Genomic DNA, 20,527 nt, shown 5'->3' with positions numbered 1-20,527 from the left:
GTCTTATGGAACTGATTGCATGACTATTTTTGTGCCTATTTGCTAATCGATATTTGCATATGTGGCAGAATTTGGTAGCGAGGTTGTGGGAGAGGAGACATACAGGTCTCACCTACCAGAAGGTAACTAATATTGATGAATGGTCAGATTGGCTCAGATCATATCAGTTCTCACAATGCACTTCTTGAGAATGAAATGAATGAAGGGGAAAGGAAGGCTTTTAAAGGAGAGGAAACCTTACTGATATCATGGATGAGTTCTTTTTGGTGAGGGATGATTTTTTTTTAAATTAAAGTTTATTGGGGTGACAATGGTTAGTAAAATTACATAGGTTTCAGGTGTACAATTCTGTAATACACCATCTATACATCACATTGTGTGTTCACCACCCAGAGTCAGTTCTCCTTCCATCACCACATATTTGATCCCTTTAACCCTCAAGGAATGATCCTTTAGGTTGGTTTTGTTTGAGGGATACTCCCTTTGATCTGTCTCAGTGCTCCCTGATTCATCCCATAAGATCAGTTTTGAAGGGACATAATAGTGTGTTCTTTGACGAAGGGGCAGAGCAGAGATAATTGGCCCACCCTAGAGCTGATCAAACCTACAACCATGGCAGAGGGCCTAAACTTTTGGCCAATGACATTGACTGGGCTTTATTTAATAAAATATGGGATTCACAGAACTGTATGTTTCACATGAAACTTGTAGCGACCTGAAAACTTGAGGGCATTTTCCTTAAATCACCAGACTCCCAAACTTCATAAACATATTTTCCATCATAAAATATAATTGTGAGGCACTGTGTAGCCTGTTTTATCTGAAACACATTGTTTATTTGTGTGGTCATCTAAGCTCCCCATCACTGAATTGGCATAATGGGTTTAGCCTGTTTTCGTCTTAGGGTATTGTTTAGAAGGAAAAATTAATACAGTCTGTTTGTACTAATCACAAATTCCATTTTGTATTTCTTTGATATGCTTTCTTTGATGTGCGGGAAAAGACTAAATCTCTTTAAAAGGCAAAAAAAAAAAAAAAAAAAAAGTCAATGAGTCTTTTAGCATGAGTACAATCCCAAGAATTTAGTAAACTGCACCAGACAGGGAAGCTAATGTTCTGTGTTTGGGGCTGCTCTGCTCACTTAAGGAATTTAATTACAACCCGGGTGGCTTTCTAGGCATGTAAGAAATTCTCACCCTAAGACTAGAGAACATTTCGCAACTATCCAGTTGGATTTACTAGGTTACTGAGAAGCAAGTTAGATAAAATGCCAGCTAGCCTTTTCTAGAAGCAGGAGCCAAAGAACCAAAGTACTACAGCTTCCCCCCTTGTTCCCTGTGTTCTTGTGCGAAAGAATTTTGTTTTCCCCAGATGGCTGCAGCGGTCATTACAGAGCAGGGGAACGCGATCCTTCAGTAGCCAGGAGAGCAGAGCTCTCAACATTTCTCACGCCTGCCAGCTGGAGCAGAAAAGACTGAAGTCACCAGCCAAGCTCCCTGGCCCCTTTGCTGACACATTGAGAGCCCTGCAGCCAGCTGTGCTCGAAGTTCACACCTCCCTTCAGGCCACAGGAGAGTCCAGAAAACCTGTGTCTAATTCACATTTCCATAGATCAATAGAGGACTTCCCACTGACTTAAATTAGAATTTCAGAGATATTTTATCTGAAATTTAGATTGATCTCCAGTTGGCAGTAGCTTTAACTTTCTGCCCTCCAGGCTTTCTGTCCAGAAATTAATGATATGTAAATGAACGCAGCGTAAGGGAACCAGTGGCGGATTCTATTGTAAAGCAAACAACCATCCCTTTGCTTTGGATACAACCATGTGTTTATGCCTCAAGCATCTGTGGAGCACTTGCTCACCACCAGCCACCTGGGGCAGAAAATAAGTCAGGCTGGATGTCTGCGCCTGGGGCATTTTCGGTCGCCTGGGAAAGACAGGGCAGGGCTGTGGGTCTAGCTCAGGGTCCTTAATGCCAGGAGGCCCGTGTGCACCCTGGGCCTGGGAGCACGGAAGAGGACAACCTAACTCGTCCCCGACATCCAGCGACAGTGTCCAGGGTTTGTCAGGTGAGGGGGGAATTCGCCACGTGAAGAAGGGGATGGGGCCTACGGGACATGTTGGCAGAGAGCAGAACAGGTGTAGGTGCAGCAGCAGGCAGTAGGTGGACGTCCGAGGAGCCGGTGGGCAGCGCTCTGCCAGCACTTGCCGTGTGATTGCAAACCTCTGCCTGGAGCTGCAGGCCTAGCACAGCGGGGTGGTTGACGCATGCGCTCCAGCCAGCCGGCCGAGGATCTCACCTTGGGTGTGATGTGAGGCAAGTCCCTTTGGTCTGTCTGTGCACACGTTTCCTCCTTTATAACACGGGTGTTAGAACAATGTTATCTGCCACGTGAGGCCGTGGTGAGAGTTTAATCAAGGAACTGGGCCCAGCATGTGGTAAATACTGTGTAAGTATTTGTTAAATAAAAAATGTGAGACCAGGAGGGTCGGGGCAGGGGCTGTTCATAAAAGACACTCAAACAAGGAATAATAATAATTAAAAATATCCCAGAAATGTTCTGAATGCAAAGCTGACTCCACTCTACCGTTCAGAGCTAGAAGACACAGAGCAGCAGTCCTGTAACCCTACAGTGACTAAGAATGGCTGAGGGAGCTTATTATTAAAATGCGGTTCTGGGCCCCACACTTCACAGATCGAATGCATAGCTCTTGGCTGGGATCCAGGAAGATGCATGTAAAACTCCTCAACTATAATTTTATGTGCATGTAGTCACGGGACGTGGAGTGGAGAGCGGGAACGGAGTCAATGGAATTGTGATAGATAAGCATGATATGAGGGTGGGAGGGCAATAGATGGGGAGGGGGGTTGTTACTTTGTGAGGGTGAAAAGGATAACTATTGCATTGTTCTGTACACCTGAAACTAATAATAAATAAATACATAATAAATAAATCTTCCTTCTGTAAAGAAAAAAAAAGCTCACCAACAGTGGTTTTTGAGCAGAGGGTTCCCGAATCTTTTGGGGACATTTCCTCGGTGTTTGCCCTTTTGGAGCAGGTGACTCACAGGGACTCGGAAGACCTGTGTTCTGTTCCCAGCTCTGTCACTTCGGGTTCTGTGACCTCCGACAAGTCGACTAGAGCTGCAAACATCCATTTATACAGGAGTAATATCATTGCACTGCTGAGAAGCTGAAACGAGATTTGTATGTGGAAGCACCAGTGAACCGGCCATTTTTAAGTGGGCTTGTTATAAGAAATGAGGGCCTTCCCACCCACCTTGGGCAGACAGGGAGCCTCAGTCCAGATGACAAGGTTATTTCAGGATTGCGGAGGGTGAGGCTGATCAAAGCTGGACTTCTGGCCACTTTTCTCCAGAGAATCACCTCTCCCTTCGGTGGCATCTTGATTGATTACCCGGCTAGGATTCCAGGGCTCAGCAGACAGAGGTAAAGGGAGTTACTGCTTTATAAGGCAAACCTCCCCATCTTTTGGCAGCTCTGGTTGTAAAAGAGTTGTGCAGATTAAGCCAACATGGGCCTGCCAGTAGGTTTCTGCATATCGTTTTAGATAGCTGAGTGCGGGAGGGTTCATTAGAGCAGGCAGTTAGGATTGAGTGGGACCAGAACCTGAACTTGGGTGTGGAAAGCACTTGGGGGGTGGGGGGGTTGGAAGGCCAGCAAAGCTCGTGCGTTGTTCCCCCCAGCTGTTTAATAACGTTCCCTCTCAGCTGATGGGCTTGGCTACGGCTACAAGTTCACATGCCAAAGTGAGAAGAGAAGAGGGGATTTAGAAAAAAAAATAAAAGATCAGAGAGACCTTTTATAATTTATTAAGATGAAAATATATTTGGTGCTAGATACGAGTAGACATATTTTCCTGAAATATAGTTGCTTCTGGTTTAGGAAATTCAGTCCCCTCAGGACTGAATGTGATGGAACAAAATATTTAGGACTAAAAGCAAAACAAACTCTTGATTAGGAATTTAGGATATATAAAACTGGTTTTTGAAGTGTATTTTATTCTACTTTAAATAGAATCCAACAGGAAACAGGGCTAAAATCCAGAATTGCCTCTTTGTCTTGGGAGATGGATCTGTTGTCGATGTTACAGCTCTAGTCAGCCCACAAGGATAAAAGCTAATTATTACTCTCCTTTCACTGCCCGATACACATACATATGTGTGAATAAACGTGTCTGAAAGTAAACAAGCATTGCATTGATATATGCATTTGATAGTTAAAGATTTTGATGTTTCCCATGAAAAAACATTTAATTGTTTATATAATAGGTTAATGGAAAATTGTAGTGCTGAGGTCCTTATTTTTCTCTGAAAATTATCATTTTTTCAAACTATGTGATCAATAGCTAAGGGAGAACTTTGACTTGAAGGTAAAGAAGGACTTGTGATTTTTTTTCTTATTTATTGATTTTAAATGTATTCATTACTTCTGTGTTATTTTTTCCTTCTTATAAGTCTTATAAAGAAAATGTAGATCAGAGGTAGAGATGTGGTCATGACATTTGACCTATCATTTAAAAAGCTCTCCAAAATGTCCTGGTGGAGTAAATAAGCAGTTGCTTGTGATTCGTTTTAGACAGTTCCTTGGGTTGCAAGGTGAGGTTTGTGTTAAGAATAACGGTTATTACAACTTCGGGGTGTATTCTTAGAGTCAGCCTCTCCAGTATTTATAAAAATGATAAATGATCAGAGAAGAGGGATTAAGGGCAAAGGGTGAATCTCAGAAATCTGTGCCCATCTCTCCAGTCCTATTTCTCGCCGCTTCTCCCCTTGTTGTCTACACACTAGCCCTTCGTTCTCTTCTTCTCTGAGCTTGTAATGTATCGCCCCCTCCCTTCCCCTGGTTATTTAATTATGCTGTTCCCGCTGGCCCCTAACTCCCTTAATTTTTTTGTTTTTGTTTTCTGACCCAGTATTACTTATTCTTAAGGCCTCAGGATAAATGCTGTTTCTTTCAGGAACTCTTTATGATCTGTGTCTCTACTCCCCATCTGCATGCTGTTCTTGGTTTACCCGAGCGCTTAGCACAAATTATGATGATTATCCTCTTACTTGGAGCCTCTCCAGCTAAACTATAAACTCCATGAGGCCCGAAACTCTATCTTATTCATCATTATGTCTCTGGTAATCAGCGCAATGCTTGACACATCTTAGGTACTAACGAGACTAATAAAGAGTTGTTAGGAAAAGGGTAGATGGATGCGTGGATGGGTGGAGAGTGGCATCGTGAGAGGGTGAGTTGGCAGCTGCCCACGCTGTGCACTCCAGCTTTTAGTCCAGCTTTAGTGGGTGGGTGGGTGGATGGAAGAACAGAATGCTCACAAAGAATCGCAGCTGCTGACCCTATAAATCAGGATCTTACTAATAGCAATTTGAGCTCGGAAGTTTGTATTTCTTTAGTTCTTATAATAAATACAGGTTGATTGACGGATTTATTTGACTGCCATGCAAAAATGCAAGGGATAGGCATTAAGTAAAATATGAACATCCAAAGATGAAGCTGATAATATCATGGTTATTTCCTTGGCCAAAACTGGGTCGGGGGTGGGGGGTGGGAACTGCACTGGTTTTGAAAGCGCTTTAAAAATATATTTCTAACATTTAATTTTTTATTGAAAATGGTTTTCTTTATTTATGTAGTATATTAGACGTCTCTAGAATAGGGCTGGCAAGTCTTTCAATCAATTATATACTCGTTGGCAAAGTGTTTCAAAATATTTCGGTAAACTTTGGAGCTGTCAGCCATTCGGCAGTTCACGTGACATTTCCATGTCAGTATGTTGCTTTTTTATTGCATTTTGTTCACTCATCACTTGAGTGCTTCTTGCCAGCTTTTGTTCTCAGGATGGAATAGGTTTGAATTTTTGGATGAAAATATGCAAAGTGGTATGAGAGCCTCAAACTGTTGTGTATTTAGAAGTGTACAGTACAGTCAGAAGGAAAGCCTTAGAATTAGCTTTCTGGGCTCTGTTACTCTGCGAGGATTTTTTTGGAACTGTTTGTAACAGTTTAAATCCCAACAACCATTTTTAGACCTACTAGTGATAGAAGCACTCAACCTGATCTTATAAACAAAAATTAATCATACTTCTATATGTACATTGTAAATGCATAAGTAATGTACATAAATGTAAACACACACCGACACACACACTTCTAAGCTTTCCGCTGGGATACTGACATGATCACCTATGGAAAGGAAATTTCTGGTGATTTCTGCTTGGATCTTTTAGGATGAACCTGTAAGCTCATTACAGTTTGAAGCAGCAGATGCTGGTGACAGTTTTTCCACTTCAAGGAGGTGAAATGATGCAGACCAGTGGCCTAACATTTCCAAAAGCACAATAAAAGAACAAAGAGGAATCAGTGAAATGGCAGATTGATTTATGCTTTATTTGGGGAATTTTAGCATTTCTTTGGCCAACTACTTTTTTCCCCCAGGAGAACCTCTTGACCTAATTCAATAAGTTGTAACTGAAAGATCTTACAACTCAGAATATGGTTCAGAAGTGGTATGGTGTTTCATTTCAGAATTTTCCTTTTAAAGTTTCCAGAAAATTCCACATCCATTGGATGTGTTTGCACTGAAGTAAACTGGCATCTGGATTTCAATGCTAATGAAGCAAAAAGCCTATACAAATATAACTGCACAAATTCTATCATGCGAACAATAATCAGGAACTAAGCTCTTAAGAATGAAACGGCGATCTGAAAATGTTAGCTTTCTCACACTAAGAATATTTCTACAGCAGATCTCACTAACAATTAAAACTGTTTGCCTTTAAAGAAGGTTGTCACGTCTAAGTCACTTTAAAAGGCCTTCATGAGAGAGAGAACACATTTAGCAATGTGCTTTGGAAAACATGCAGAATGGATGGAGACCCTGAAGCTGATGCCTCTCTGATGAAATGCCTCAGCTCACATCCATATTTTATTCCAAACCTATAACTTACTGAGCTGTGGCTCCACTGGGCTCCTTAAATATCTAAGTACATAGAAGAATAGTGCATCAAGTTGAAACTTCAGGAATTCAGGGATACAAAATCTATCCTTAAACTTGTATGGCATTAGTAAAAAAAAAAAAAAGTCACAGTATGGACATGACTGAATTTCTTTATGTGTTTTCTGCATCCCTGTCATGAAAAGAGTGGTAGCGTTAGTTCTTATTAACGTCCTGTGTACCAGGCTCTGTTTTCAGTGAGTTATAAGAGAGTTATATATAGAACCCATTGAACCCTATAAGTTAGGCACCATTATCCCCTAATGTACAGATGAGCAAACTACGCATACAAAGGTTAAATGACTTGCTCAAGGTCACACAGCCAGTAAGTCAAGCTTAGAGGCGGAATTTGAGCCCAGGCAATCTGGTGCCAGAGTGTATACCTTGAATGCCTGTGCTGTTCTGTCTCTCACCTGTAGGTGGGTCTAATTACACAGGCCATAGAATTCCCAGTGCAGGGAATGGCTTGGCCAGAGCCCTTAGGAGCTGGGCCCAACGGGGTAGGACCGCACAGAGCCACAAGGACAAATAACCCTCAGAAAATGTTCGAATATGCAAAGCACCTTCACCTGAACTTGCTCCTCTGCTCTTTACAATAGAAGTATAACTTTACACAATACTTACACGTGTCAGACTCTCTTCAAAGTGATGGGGCATGGGAGTAAAGGAGACAACATCCTTGCCCTCATGAAACGTCCCTACTTAAAAGGGTTGCATAGTAATCACACTGTTGGTGACAACCATTGCTGTGTGTGAATGCATCAGAAACAACAGTGCAGGCTGGCCAGACAGCAAAATCTTGGTCTTTCCTGATTCTAAAAGGCTCGTGAAAGTTTACCTGGCCTTACCTGGGAGGATCCTTAAACTCTGATTTTATTCATAGCAATTGCTCCTATAGCATTTATAGATTATTTACTGTTCTTGGTTGTTCTATTGCAAAAGCAAAACATTTTGGTCTCTCTCTCCCCCTCCCTCTCTGTCACTCTCTCTCCCTCCCTCCTCCGCCTCCCCCATCCCCCTCTCCTGGTCCCCATCTTCATCCATCTCCATCTTTATCTCTTATATCCAGACAAACTCTTCCGTAATGACTTCCAACAGAGATCTGAAGTCTGTTACTACTTGTGAATCTTTCTAAATGTTAATTTTTGTTAAAAACAAGTATTTACATGTAGGATTTAACCATCCCTGAGAATATGTGTCTGGAAACTTCCCAGCAGCTGGAAAATCCTCTTTCAGGAAGGGACGGGGGCTGTGTTTTGTTTTTTTTTTTCCTTATGAAAAAAGCCAACCAGCATCCATTTTTAAAGCTTCTACAAGATGGGAAGTATTTAAAGTCTGCTGTTGTATTTCAGATGTTGGTCTATATCGAATGACATTAGAAAAACTCTTCATTTGAAATGTTTAAACACAGAGCAAAGAAAATTTGAAGAGGAATGAGAAAACCATCCACAGGCTCCACAATCTCTCTTATTTTGACATTTGTCTCTTTTTTAAGATTTTCCACTTGATTTTTACTTTTTCCAAATCTATATCACAGAGCAGTTATTATATCCAGATGATTCAACTTCATGCCACACTAGGTACATCCAAAGTGACATAAATTCTGTGGTGTCCTGGTGTGCCTGAGTCATTTGAGCCTTTTCGTGTTTGATGGTGGAGGTATTGTGTCCTAGCAATGAAAGTTGGGATACGGCTCACAGACCCTGATTCTGATGGGCAGTTTGTCATGCTGCTTATTGGAAATTACAGAAGAAATAATGACAGATTCAGGATGTTTCAGGAGGACTCCCATTTAAGCAGCTTCCACTGCTGCATGAGTGAGCAAAAGAGACCACTCTGCCCTTTCTCTGATATGAGTTAGGGACCATCATGAGAGTCACAAAAGACCGCAGTTTACTCACCTCACGCATTTTTCACAAATACTGTATCCACAATTTGTTTTTAAATTTCTATAATACCTAATATTTCTAAAGTAGGCTAATTTGTCATGGATTCTAAAATGTTTCTGTGATAATGGCTGCCACAGGACAGGATTTGTAGAAGCATTTCTATTTGAGACTTTAAAATGCAGTATTTTAATTTCTGAAATACCAACAAGAAGACCTTATTTAAATGCTGAGAGCAATCCTATGGAGCACATAGTCTATTTGGATGATTTCCAAGTAGATTTTTTTTTAAATGTTAATAAATATTTTACATTTATTTTTATCAACAGAATACACATATATTCTTTTTAAAATTGAAAAACGCAGCAGGTTTCTAATGAAAGGCCGCCATCCTGGATCTCAGCCCCAGATTTACTGCACACAGAAAAGCTTTTAGTTCTTTTGATATTTCTGTGTTTATACTTTTGTTGGTGCCTTTATAATTCTAAATACAGTAAAACCTTGGATTGCGAGTAACTTGGTTTGTGAGTGCTCTGCAAGACGAGCAAACATTTCTAATACATTTTAACGTGGTAAACAAACAATGTCTTGCAATACGAGTAGGTTGTTTCCAGAACGAATTATGCTCGCAAACCAAGGTATTACTGTATATTTATAATATTGGCTGAATGAAGTATGTGTATGGGTGTATATAATTACCATTTTTTGATTTGTCAAACTCAGACATTACCTGTTGACTTGTGGTTGAAAAGGATCTAGCTTATTTGTACTACTCCTCCCCACTCCCAATATACTCACACTTTTAGTTCTTGTTACCTACGTACCTTTAAATAATACACCTATTCCTGTATCCATCTTATTAACTATAGACAGTAGCTGATGATTTCTTACTTTGTAAGATGAAAATATTACCTTTTGTGTAGCTTTTTCCTTGAAAATCTTCTAGTACTCTCATTGGTACTTTTAATCTTATGTTAGTAAGGCTGATGTCATTTATGTTTGATTTTTAACCATATTAAGACTTTAGTGTTTGTCTTAGGTTGATTCTAAAGATTAAATATCAATAAAAAAAGTATTATGAATATGTAATTATCACTCACTGCTGATCGGAGTAGTATGCTATGATTACATTGATTTATTCTGTATAGCTTTTTGTATTTCCTAGGGTTTCTAATTGCTTTTATTTTTCTTTGAATCATCTGCCTTTATGCCATCCTTATGTTCCTTCAGCTTCTCAAGAGGTATAATGAAGCGTATGGAATTCCTTCTTTTCCTGGTATCTCTTTCTATCTCAGGCTGGAGCAACTGCTGTCTAGATGTCTTATCTGGCATTGATCATCCCTGGGTCCTTCCATGTCTTCCTCTTTCTCATGTTAGTTCCATATGCTGCTGAAGCGTATCCTCAGGAAGCTTCAAACTGGGACATGTAAAAAGAGGTTAATATTCTCGATTTCTACATATCTGAAAATGCCTTGATTAATATTTTGGCTAGATCAAGAATTGTAGGTTAAAAATAATTTTCCCTAGGAATTTGTGAGACGTTGCCCTACTTGTAGCATCCAGTATTTGCTGGTGAGAAATGCGATTCTTGTCCCCTTTTTCTCCCCTCAGATTTTAGAAATTTATTTTTAGAATTTCTTACTAAAATATCTGTTTATGGTTCTTTTCTTGATGGGCCCTTCTGATGGGCATCTTAATGGGCCCTTTCATTCTGAAAACTTGTGACCTTTAATTGTGGAATTTCTTTTAAATGATTTCTTTGATTATTCCTTTTCTGTTTTTCTTCTTTGGAATCTCTTTAGAAATCTTAGTTGGGCCCTCTGGTTGGATTCTATACATTATTTCTCTTGTGTTTTCCATTTATCTTTCAAAGTTTTGTTTAACTTTTTGGGAGACTTATTCAAAACTATCTTCTTACCATATATCGATACAACATGATATATAGATGATGTATTACAAAATTATACACTTGAAACCTGTGTAACTTTACTAACAATTTTCACTCCAAAAACTTTAATGAAAAAAAAATTTTGACTATTATACTTTTAATCTTCTAATATTCTTTCTTATTCTCTGATTGTTCCTTTTTTTGTAGAATCCTGTTCTTGTTTTTTAGCGTTTTTGAAGTCCTTGTCTGTTCCCCAAATTATTCAGGGTTCCTCAAGGGCCATTTTTATTTGCTTGTTTGCTCATTATAGATATTTAGCTGTATATTTACAACTTTCTTCAAAGTCTGTCACTAGTCATTATCCAAATATATTTAAGAATGCAAATTTGACTGGGAACTCTGTCTGTATCATCAGAGATCATAGCCCAGTATCTCCTCTTTCATAGTGTTTTTCAGAAATCTGGTTGTTGCTGAGCAGGATTCTCCAAGTTTCTGCATTTTTTATCATCCTCCATGTTTACATGTATCCATGTTATAGCTTTATCCATCTTCTGTTCCATTCTATCATCTGGAATTTTGCTAGATTGTTTTATCCATTCCCATTTTCTTTGGTTTTATAGATTTATGACCATTTGTCTTCTTGGCTTTAATATTAGTGGGAACTTGAGAAGGCATGGGATAAACTGATGTGATCAGTTTGCCATCTTGAGCTGGAAACATCTAGAACCACTATAAATCTCATGTCTTTTTATAGTTGCTTGAGAAGTTAAGATATGAAATAATTTGCTACTACCTCACTAAAGGATAGCTGTTTCTTTGATTTATTTATTTTCTAAGACAGTCAGTGTTTTCTAAGAGAGTCACTATTATTTTTGAAGTAAGAGTGGTTATGTATGAGTGTTAGCCTTTATCATTTACTTCTCTTATGGTATCCTGTGTCTTCTTGGAAATAATTGTTATGGATATTACTGATAGTCATTACATTAGTAATAAATTATGTTACTAATGAATTGCTCTTGTTTAGGTCATTTCATAAAATTTGTTTATGTTTAATTATAAATCCAAACCAGTCTAGACTATATTTCACAAAAGGGAGCATAAGTTCAATTATTAATATAAATATAAGGAGCACACACTTCCAGTGAATCCAAACATAAATGTGTGGAATGATACAACAGACTTTTTTTTTTTAATTGGGGAATTGGTGGAGGGGAACAGTGTTGGGGGTTTGGGGAGGGGGACCAGCCAAGTAGTTGTTCTTTAATCTTAATTGTGGACGGTGCCAGTCGCCATCTGGCTGCACATCGGCAGCTCATGGCCTCTAAGCTCAACGTGCTGTGTTATAATCTTAATTGCGGGCGTAGCCACCATCCCATGCAGGAGTCGAACCAGCAGCCTTGTTGTTAAGAGCGCACGCTCTATCCACTGAGCCATCCGGGTGGCAGCTCAGCTCAAGGTGCCAAGTTCAGTCTTAGTTGCGGGCAGGCGTCGCCCACCATCGAACAGACAGGTCTTGTTGTTAGGAGCATGTGCTCTTCACCAGCTGAGCTATCCTGCCACCTGTTGGCAGCTCAGTGGCAGCTCAGCTTGGTCTCAGCATCACTGGTCCATGTGGGAATCGAACCGGGGGCCCTGTTTCTCAGAGCTTGCGCTCTTAAGCTAACTCTTAACCAACTGAGACACTCGGCCGGCCCACAACAGACTTTTTTAGTTAAAAAAAACTTCCCACTTTGAAATAATTTTATACAGTGGGTGCCAAAAAAATGTATATCCATTTTAAGAAAGGAAAAATCTGTATTAAAATTGTAATATTACACAATGAATGATGCTAGCATTCATTTAACACCATCTTTTGAGCGACTGTCATACCTACACGTTGCTACCATAATTCAGTTCAACTTCAAAGAGTAATACATAGATATTATCTCTTAACATGTGTACAGTTTTTTGGTACCCCCAGTATTTACCAAAGAGTTGCAATGACAATACAGAGAGTTCCTGTATATGCTTCACTCTGCTTCCCTTAATGGTACCTGTGATACTATGGTTACCTAACTGTGGTACCATGGTTACCGAACTATGGTACATTTATCAAAACTAAGAAATTTACATTGGTACAATACAAATAGCTGCGCTCCATACTTTATCCAGATTTCATCAGGTTTTCAACTCTGTCTTTTTTTTTCCTGTTCCAGGATGCAAACTAGGATACCACAGGTATCATGTCCCCTTAGTTTCCACTTTGGATTTGTGACAGTGTCATAGTTTTTCCTTGTCCTTCATGACCTTGAGACTTTTAAAGAGTAAAGTCAGATACTTTGTAGAATAGTCCTAATTTTTTTTTCTGATGTTTTGTTATGGTTGAATGAGGGTTTTGGATTCTACAGAAGAATATCACAGAAGTAAAGTATCCTTTTCAGCATATAAAAGGCATATGATATCAACATGACTTTTAGGGATTATGAGAACCGTGATCACTTGATTAAGGTAATATCTGCTAAGTTTATTCACAGTGACTATTTTCTGTTTCTATATTACATTCATTTCAAGCAAGTCATTAGGTCTAACATGCAGTCAAGGGGAGAGAAATGAAGTTACATCTCCTGGATGGAAGAATATCAGAGAATTTGTATATATGTTAAAATTACCAGAGTAATTAATAAATATTCTGGGGGGTGGGTGTACTTTGAGGTTTTGAACTCTTCCTCCTTAAATTTTTGTCCACTAATTTTGGTATTCATTTTTGGATCTTGCCTGCAGCAATTACTACTGGGTGTTCTAATTATTTTGTATTTCCCTCCTTTTCCATTTTCTGTTTGGAATTCTGTAAGGAAGACATGTCTCTTCTTTCCTGTTTATTTGTTTATTCAATTATTTATTTATATCATGGACTCATGAATATTTATTTTATTCTTTGAGTTTCATGGTCTAATACTGTCATGAGTTGTCTCGTTGCTCAAATTGTTTCAGTTTTGGCCATTGAGTGCTCTTTTAGGTCAGTTCCTGTGCCTTTTGACATACCCAGTCTTAGTTTGTATTTTTATCATCATTATTAACACTTCCATGCTTCCTGGCACTATAAGTGGCTCATCCACAATAGATGGTTAAACTAACCCACAGAGTGTATAAATCAATAATCTCATACATATATTTTCAGTGTTAAAAGACTATGCTAGATGCTCTGGGAACAGTGAAGTTGAAGGTATAATTTTTGCCGTCAAAGATCCCATATTCTGTTTTGAGAGATAAAATGAAGTAGTGAACGATAATGAAAAACACAGGACACTAGAAGATTAACTTAGTAAGGGCTGGAGAAGACGCAGAAGAGGAAAAAATATCGTTTAGCTAAATATATCAGGAAAGGAGACCTCAAGAGATGGATAGAGCTTAGTCAAGTGCAGTGGAACGGAAAAGACATAAGTGCATGAATTGTTATTATAGGGCGTGAGAAACCGTAAGAGACAAAGAAAATCATCTCAGATAAAATGGACAAATGTCTTGTTTAGTAAGATAAGATCTACAAAAACAGATACAAGAAGGAATAGAAAATAGGAATAACTCTATATTTGTTAAATTAATTGAAAGTATAGTTGAAAGCTGTCCCACAAAGTAAATTCCAGGTCCAGATGGTATCACTAGTAAATTCTTTCAAACATTTAAGGTCAAAATAATGCTAATCTTAAGCAAATACAGAAAATAAGAGTTCAAGACAACACACCCCAAGTAATTTTCTGAGATATCCATAACTTGAATACCAAGTCATGATAAGGGCACCATAAACAAATAACAAAAAAATTACACATAGGTCTCTCTTATGACCACAGACACTAACATATTTAACCCAGAATCAGGAACAGAATACAATGATATGTAAAAATAATGATACATCATGACCAGATTGAATTTATTCCAGGTATACAAGTATGCTTTAACATTCAAAATCAGTCCACATCAATGGAATACAGGATAAAAATCATATGATTATCTCAGTAAGCCCAGAAACAGCATTTGACAAAAATTAGTACCTAATAATGCAAAACTAGAAATAAAAAGGATCTTGATTAATCTGATAAAGGGCATCTATGAAACACCTACAACTAACACTACTGAGACAATGAATGTTTTTCTCCTAAATCAGGAAGAAGGCATAGGTGTCCACTCGCACTAATTCTATTTGACATTGTACTGGAGGTCCTGCCAATGCAATGGGATTAACTAGTGCAATAAATTTTAAAAGGTTACAATTGGAAAGGACAAAGTAATTAAACTATTTCTATTTGCAAATGGCATGATTGAGTATCTAGAAAATCCTAAGGAATCTAAAAAGATCTATTTGAACTTAGCAAAAATCTGTTGAATTTATCAAGGCCTCAGAATACAAGGTCAATATAAAATATCAATTTTATTTCTACATTCCAAGAAACAATTGGAAAAAGAAATGAAAAATAATGACATTGACAATACTATCAAAATCATAAGATAATATATTTGAATAAAAAGCATAAGACATGTACACTGAAAATTATTTTTTAAAATTCTGATAAAAATTGAAGGAGACTAAATAAATGGAGAGATATACCATATCCTAGAATGGAAGAATCAGTATGATTAAGATGTTGGTTTTTCCCAAAATAATATATAGATTAAATATGGTTCCAAAAGGGGGTTTTTTGTGTGTTTGTTTGTTTTGTTGTTTTTGTAGAAATTGATAAATTGGTTCTAAAATTTATATGGAAATACAAAGATTTATAAAAATCAAACTTTTTTCTCTCTCTTTTTTTAATTGGGTCAAACATTTTTGAAAAAAGAATAATAATATTGGGGGACTCTCACTCCCTGATTTCAAGACTTACTGTAAAAGCATCAATAATGAAGACAGTATGATATGATATCACAAATCCCCTGATTTAAATTTGAGGCTGTTTGAATATGGTGTGTCTAGATCTTGCCAAGTTCCATTAAAAGCTGTGGTGTCACTTTGCATTACAGTCGAATAGAACTGGACCCAGTGGGATATTGTATCTTTCTTAGTAGCAGTACATTTTATTTTTATCGTTCCCTGGCTGTGTTGTTATGGTAGATACCTACTTTCACACCAAATCCTGGAAAATCATGTCTAATTTCAAGGCCCTACTTTTTTTTTTTTTAATTGGCTCGTTTTCTAGCTTTTCAATTGTCATCAGAGGATCTGTAAATGCCTAATCATTTGTGCCTGTTTAGCTGTGATTGATCTTGAGTGTTACCTTCCTTACTGAAGCCGCCTTGAGTCCCATGATCCCCAGCGGAGAAGATGTCCAACTCGCTGAAGTTTCGGACCACTCTCTGCCTCCCAATAGCCCCATGCCCCTTTACACAATAACTACTCTTCCTAATATTGGATGAGTCCTTACTGTGTGCTGCTAGTTGTACCAAACACTTTATATCTGTGATTCTACTTAGCGCTCACAGCAACCTGTCTGGAAGTTTATCCTTGCTGCACTTTGCCCATGAAGAAGCTGGGGTTAGGGTTTAAGAACCTGCCCCAGGTCAGACAGCTAGTAAGTGGTGAAGCCAGAACCTCCCCCACCCTCCGCCTGGCAGCCTGGTCCAGACCCCGTGCTTTCAAATACTTAAGAGCATTAGTATCACCTTCTTACCAGTTTTGACATCCTAGTTGTATCCCCCCCTCGCCCCACAAGGCAATAAGATGCTTCAAGGAAAGACGATCTTGCTTATTTCAGTATTCCTGGAATTTTCTGATGTATTGATTGACTCATAAGTATGCAGTAAATAGCGGCTGAGTGAATACTTGAAAATTGCCACTGGAATTTTATGGGAAAAGAGGTCTACATGTCAGAGATATAACCTGAAACTTTGCTTTTATGTGGTATCAAGAAAATAGAATGCTCGTATAAGAGTTTTTAAGAAGAGTTTCTAGTTCTTTTGTATTCCTTTCATTTAGGTTAGATTCTACAGTCCAAATACATTTTTTGCCCATTCTTGGTCAAGCTTTTTTTCCTTCTTTTATGCAAAGATAAACTGGCTCTGTTCTTTCTTCTTTTTTCCCCCATGTAATAATCCCAGGCTACAGGCCTGCAGAACTCCGAAAATGCTATCAGTGACTTTCCCCTGTTTGTTTATTCATGACTTAAGCTTTTGGTGCCAAAAAAAGAAAAAGAAAAATTGTGAAAAGTTGTGTGTGACCTTCGTACTCCATCATTCTCTAGCTTCCCCCGTACAGTGTGGATCTGAGCTACAAGTTTCAAAATTCAGACTAAAATCTATGGCATTAAAACCTAGAACTTCAAGGGACATTTTCAGTTGGTTACGGGTGGGCTGTGACCGTGAAACACACTGCAGGAGTGGATTCGGGGATGCTGGTGGAGGGTAACCTGTGGGGCTATCTGTGTTGGCACTGGAACCACCTGAAATGTGTAGATATTGAACTGGAACCTGAGAATGGAAATCGAGGTGGAGCTCTGTCGGGCCTGGCTCAGTCACGCTCAGCTGCTAAGATGGAATGGCCATGACGAGGCAGTGATATCGCTCGGTGATACCCACAGAAGCTGTGGGCCCATTTCTAATCGCATCAGGAAAACCCTCAGGAAAAGAGAGTGTTCTCATTCACCGGAAGTGAATGTGGGTCATGCGAGGGGACCAGAGAAAGACGAGATGTGTGCGTAGCTCCCCTTGATGGAACACAGCACACAAACCTGCCCCATAACACAAGTGAGCAGCTGGGTTGCCAGTGAGTTCTCTCTCTTTGCATGAGGAAGGAAGGTGGGAGGAAAAGTGTGTACCGCTTAAAGCTGGATGTCTGTATTTCTGTGGAGCCTGAAGACTAAGACAGCATCTGATGTAAAACTAAAGCAAATGAAGAAAGAACACTTTGTTAATTTGGTAATATTTGAATTTATTTAGCACATTGTAGCATTACCTGCTCTCTTGTCAACTTTGTGAAGTATTTCGCTAACTCACATAGGCCACGGAGTAAAATGAAGGAAAGAGCCAGACCTGAGGCGTCTGCACTTCAGTAGACCCGGGGTCTAAGCCTGACTGTGCTTTACTCTTCTCATCCATAAAATGGGGCCACTCCTGTCCAGTTGCAGGGCCGTTTTCAGACGGAAGTGACACGTAGATGAAGCCCCTTGCACAGCCTTGCAGCTGGTGGAAATACTCAGGAAATACTCACGTTGCTGCCCTTGAACCCATACCCCGTCCAGAATTCTTCAATCCTGGCCTGTTTAGAAAAGAGGAAAAACAGAGTTCGCTTAATTAGTAAAATACTTCTGACCTTTAGAAATTTCTAAATACAGTGCTGAAGGTTTACTGCTCCCTACCCTGCCATGTATGAATAAGGAGATTTGGGGGGTACAGAATTAGCAGGCATTAATACCATTATTTTAATAACAGCAGTGCATGCTAATACAGCACTTTCTTACCACGGTGGCCGAGACTGGCCATAGTGGTACTTTGGACATGTCCTAAAGATGTGCTTTCCTTCCCTTCCAGAAGCACCTGGTGTGTCAAAGCCACTCTGTCTTCCCTGAGACTTCCTTTGTGAACAGCTTCCATTTAGAAGACTTTTGTGAATACGTTGCTTCAATCAAGTCCCCAAAGAACGCGTACTTGTCTTCTGATCTGCTGGAGGTCTTAAGGTTTGTGTTAATTTTTTCATTTGTCTCACTAATTATTAATTTTGAGAGATATTTTTTAAATGGATGATAGTCACACTCTATTGCAATAAGAGCCCTGGAAGTAGATTATGCAGAGATTGTAATCCTTTGATTTCCTTGGGAGATGGACATAAACGAAAAGAAATTTGATATGCTGCTTCTCATACTTATTATTATGTACTCTGTGGGGATGTTCCAAAGATATTAGAAATAAAATATCCTCTACATTGGCTTAAAACAAATTTTATTTCTACATTCATAAATTCTGACAGAACAGATTCAGTTAATTTATATTGTGTGTCGGCATATATCAGATTTTGTTAACTACGTTCAATTATTTAAGACTTTGTGGATGAATTATATTTAGAAACAGTGAAAATCAAAACTGCATTTGTTGATAGCTAGTATTATCATTATGACATTTTTCAAATTATAAAGTCTCGGTGGCCAGAATGTTTTCATGTAGGTCTACCAAGGACTACTCCCCCTACGATGTATAATGGTAGAAGAAGGTGGCTGTTGTTTCTTTTAATGTGTGCATATTAACAGCTTGAAAATTTATTAACAACACTGTTGCTTACTCAAGAAAAAAGCTTGCTAGCAAACCAATTCTGGAAGAACATGTTTCACTGTTGAGATAGTACAAGTAAAACAGTTGTATTTTGAAAGTGCTTTCTGACAAAGACCTATACCCAAAGGATAAATTCTATCCATGCATCTTTCATGGATGGAAAAATAAGCAGAAGAGAGGATACAGCTTGGTACCCTGAGTGGATGAGAACTAAATGAAGAGCAAGGGAGAAGGAACACAGTACCTCCCTAGAATGACCGTCTTTTCCCACAAGCATTTATTTTATTTCGTAGGACTTTTATTCTGTCCATGAAGACAAATATTTTCTCCCCTAAGAGTCTTTTACTGTGTTTTCTGTTCTTTTTTTTTTAATTTTATTTCTACTGAGAAATCAAAGTCGATTTTACTGCAGTGCTGGGCTAGACTCCGGTTTTCCCACCACACCCTTCGTGGTTGGGCGTTGTGACTGACTCGCTCTGAAGAGCTGAGGCAGGCAGTATGTATTAGGGGAGGCAGTGGGTGGGAACTTGTGCCTTCATCTTCTCCTTTCAATCCTGTTAATTTGGTACAATTTTGTAGTGTGTAGAAACCTAATAAATGTATCCATAGAAACAGATGTGCTGGGAAGGACTTGAAAACTTCCCTAACTATCCCTCCCCAGTCTACAAACAAGGTCCCACTTGAACTTTCTGATACCAGTGAGAATCTATTTGTTCTCAAACCTTCCAACTCAGGTACCCACTTTTATTTTGAGACCAAATATAGATTCTCCTTGTTGTCAAGAAATCCTAAGTAAATTCTAACCTCCTAGCATGGCAATTTATTTCTTCTTCCATGTAAAGGGAGAATTTATTGGTCAGAGTCCCCCTATGTCATCCTAGACTTGACTCTTTCTTTTTCTCTTCAGGAGAGAGAAACGCATGTTTGTGAATGTTTCCTATGAAACGGTATAATCCAAAAGTGTATTTATTCTCACGGCTCTTTTCCAAGTCACTTAAGTTCCCTGCATTCTACTTAAGCTTAAGAGCCAGAATTTTTCTCCACAGCCTCTCCAACATGTTATTTCTTGTCTTGTTGGTAACAGCCATTCTAACAAGTGTGAGGTGATATCTCATTGTGGTTTTTATTTGCATTTCCCTAATAGCTGGAGAAGTTCAGCATCTCTTCATATGTCTGTTGGCCATTTGTATGTCTTCTTGGGAGCAGTGTCTGTTCAGGTCCTCTGCCCATTTTTTAATTGGATTGTTTGTTTTTTCATTACTGAGTTGTATGAGTTTTTTATATATTTGAATATTAGCCTCTTATTAGAAGTGTTGCTTGCAAATATCTCCTCCCATTTGGTTGGTTGCCTCTTTGTTTTGTTAATGGTTTCTTTTGCTGTGCAGAAGCTTTTGAGTTTGAACCATATGATTTCACTCATATGTCAGATATAAAACTGAAAGCAACAAACAAGACAAACAAAAACTCATAGACACAGACAACAGTTTAATGGTTACCAGTGG

The 20,527-nt window shown here is 38.8% G+C and overlaps 1 protein-coding gene across 7 annotated transcripts in view; it reads left to right on the top strand.

Moving 5' to 3' along the window:
- Positions 1–20,527, top strand: part of ENOX1 (ecto-NOX disulfide-thiol exchanger 1) — a 524,830-nt gene that overhangs the window by 263,946 nt on the left and 240,357 nt on the right. For all 7 annotated transcript variants that reach the window (XM_019650344.1, XM_019650343.1, XM_019650337.1 and 4 more), the window contains one exon: positions 18,291–18,436. The gene's annotated coding sequence lies outside the window, so the exon portion shown is untranslated. The remainder of the gene's footprint in view (positions 1–18,290; positions 18,437–20,527) is intronic.

Source organism: Hipposideros armiger, unplaced genomic scaffold (assembly GCF_001890085.2).
Source record: "Hipposideros armiger isolate ML-2016 unplaced genomic scaffold, ASM189008v1 scaffold_139, whole genome shotgun sequence".
In the NCBI taxonomy this organism is placed as follows: domain Eukaryota; kingdom Metazoa; phylum Chordata; class Mammalia; order Chiroptera; family Hipposideridae; genus Hipposideros; species Hipposideros armiger.
This window is presented reverse-complemented; position numbering and strand designations above follow the sequence as displayed.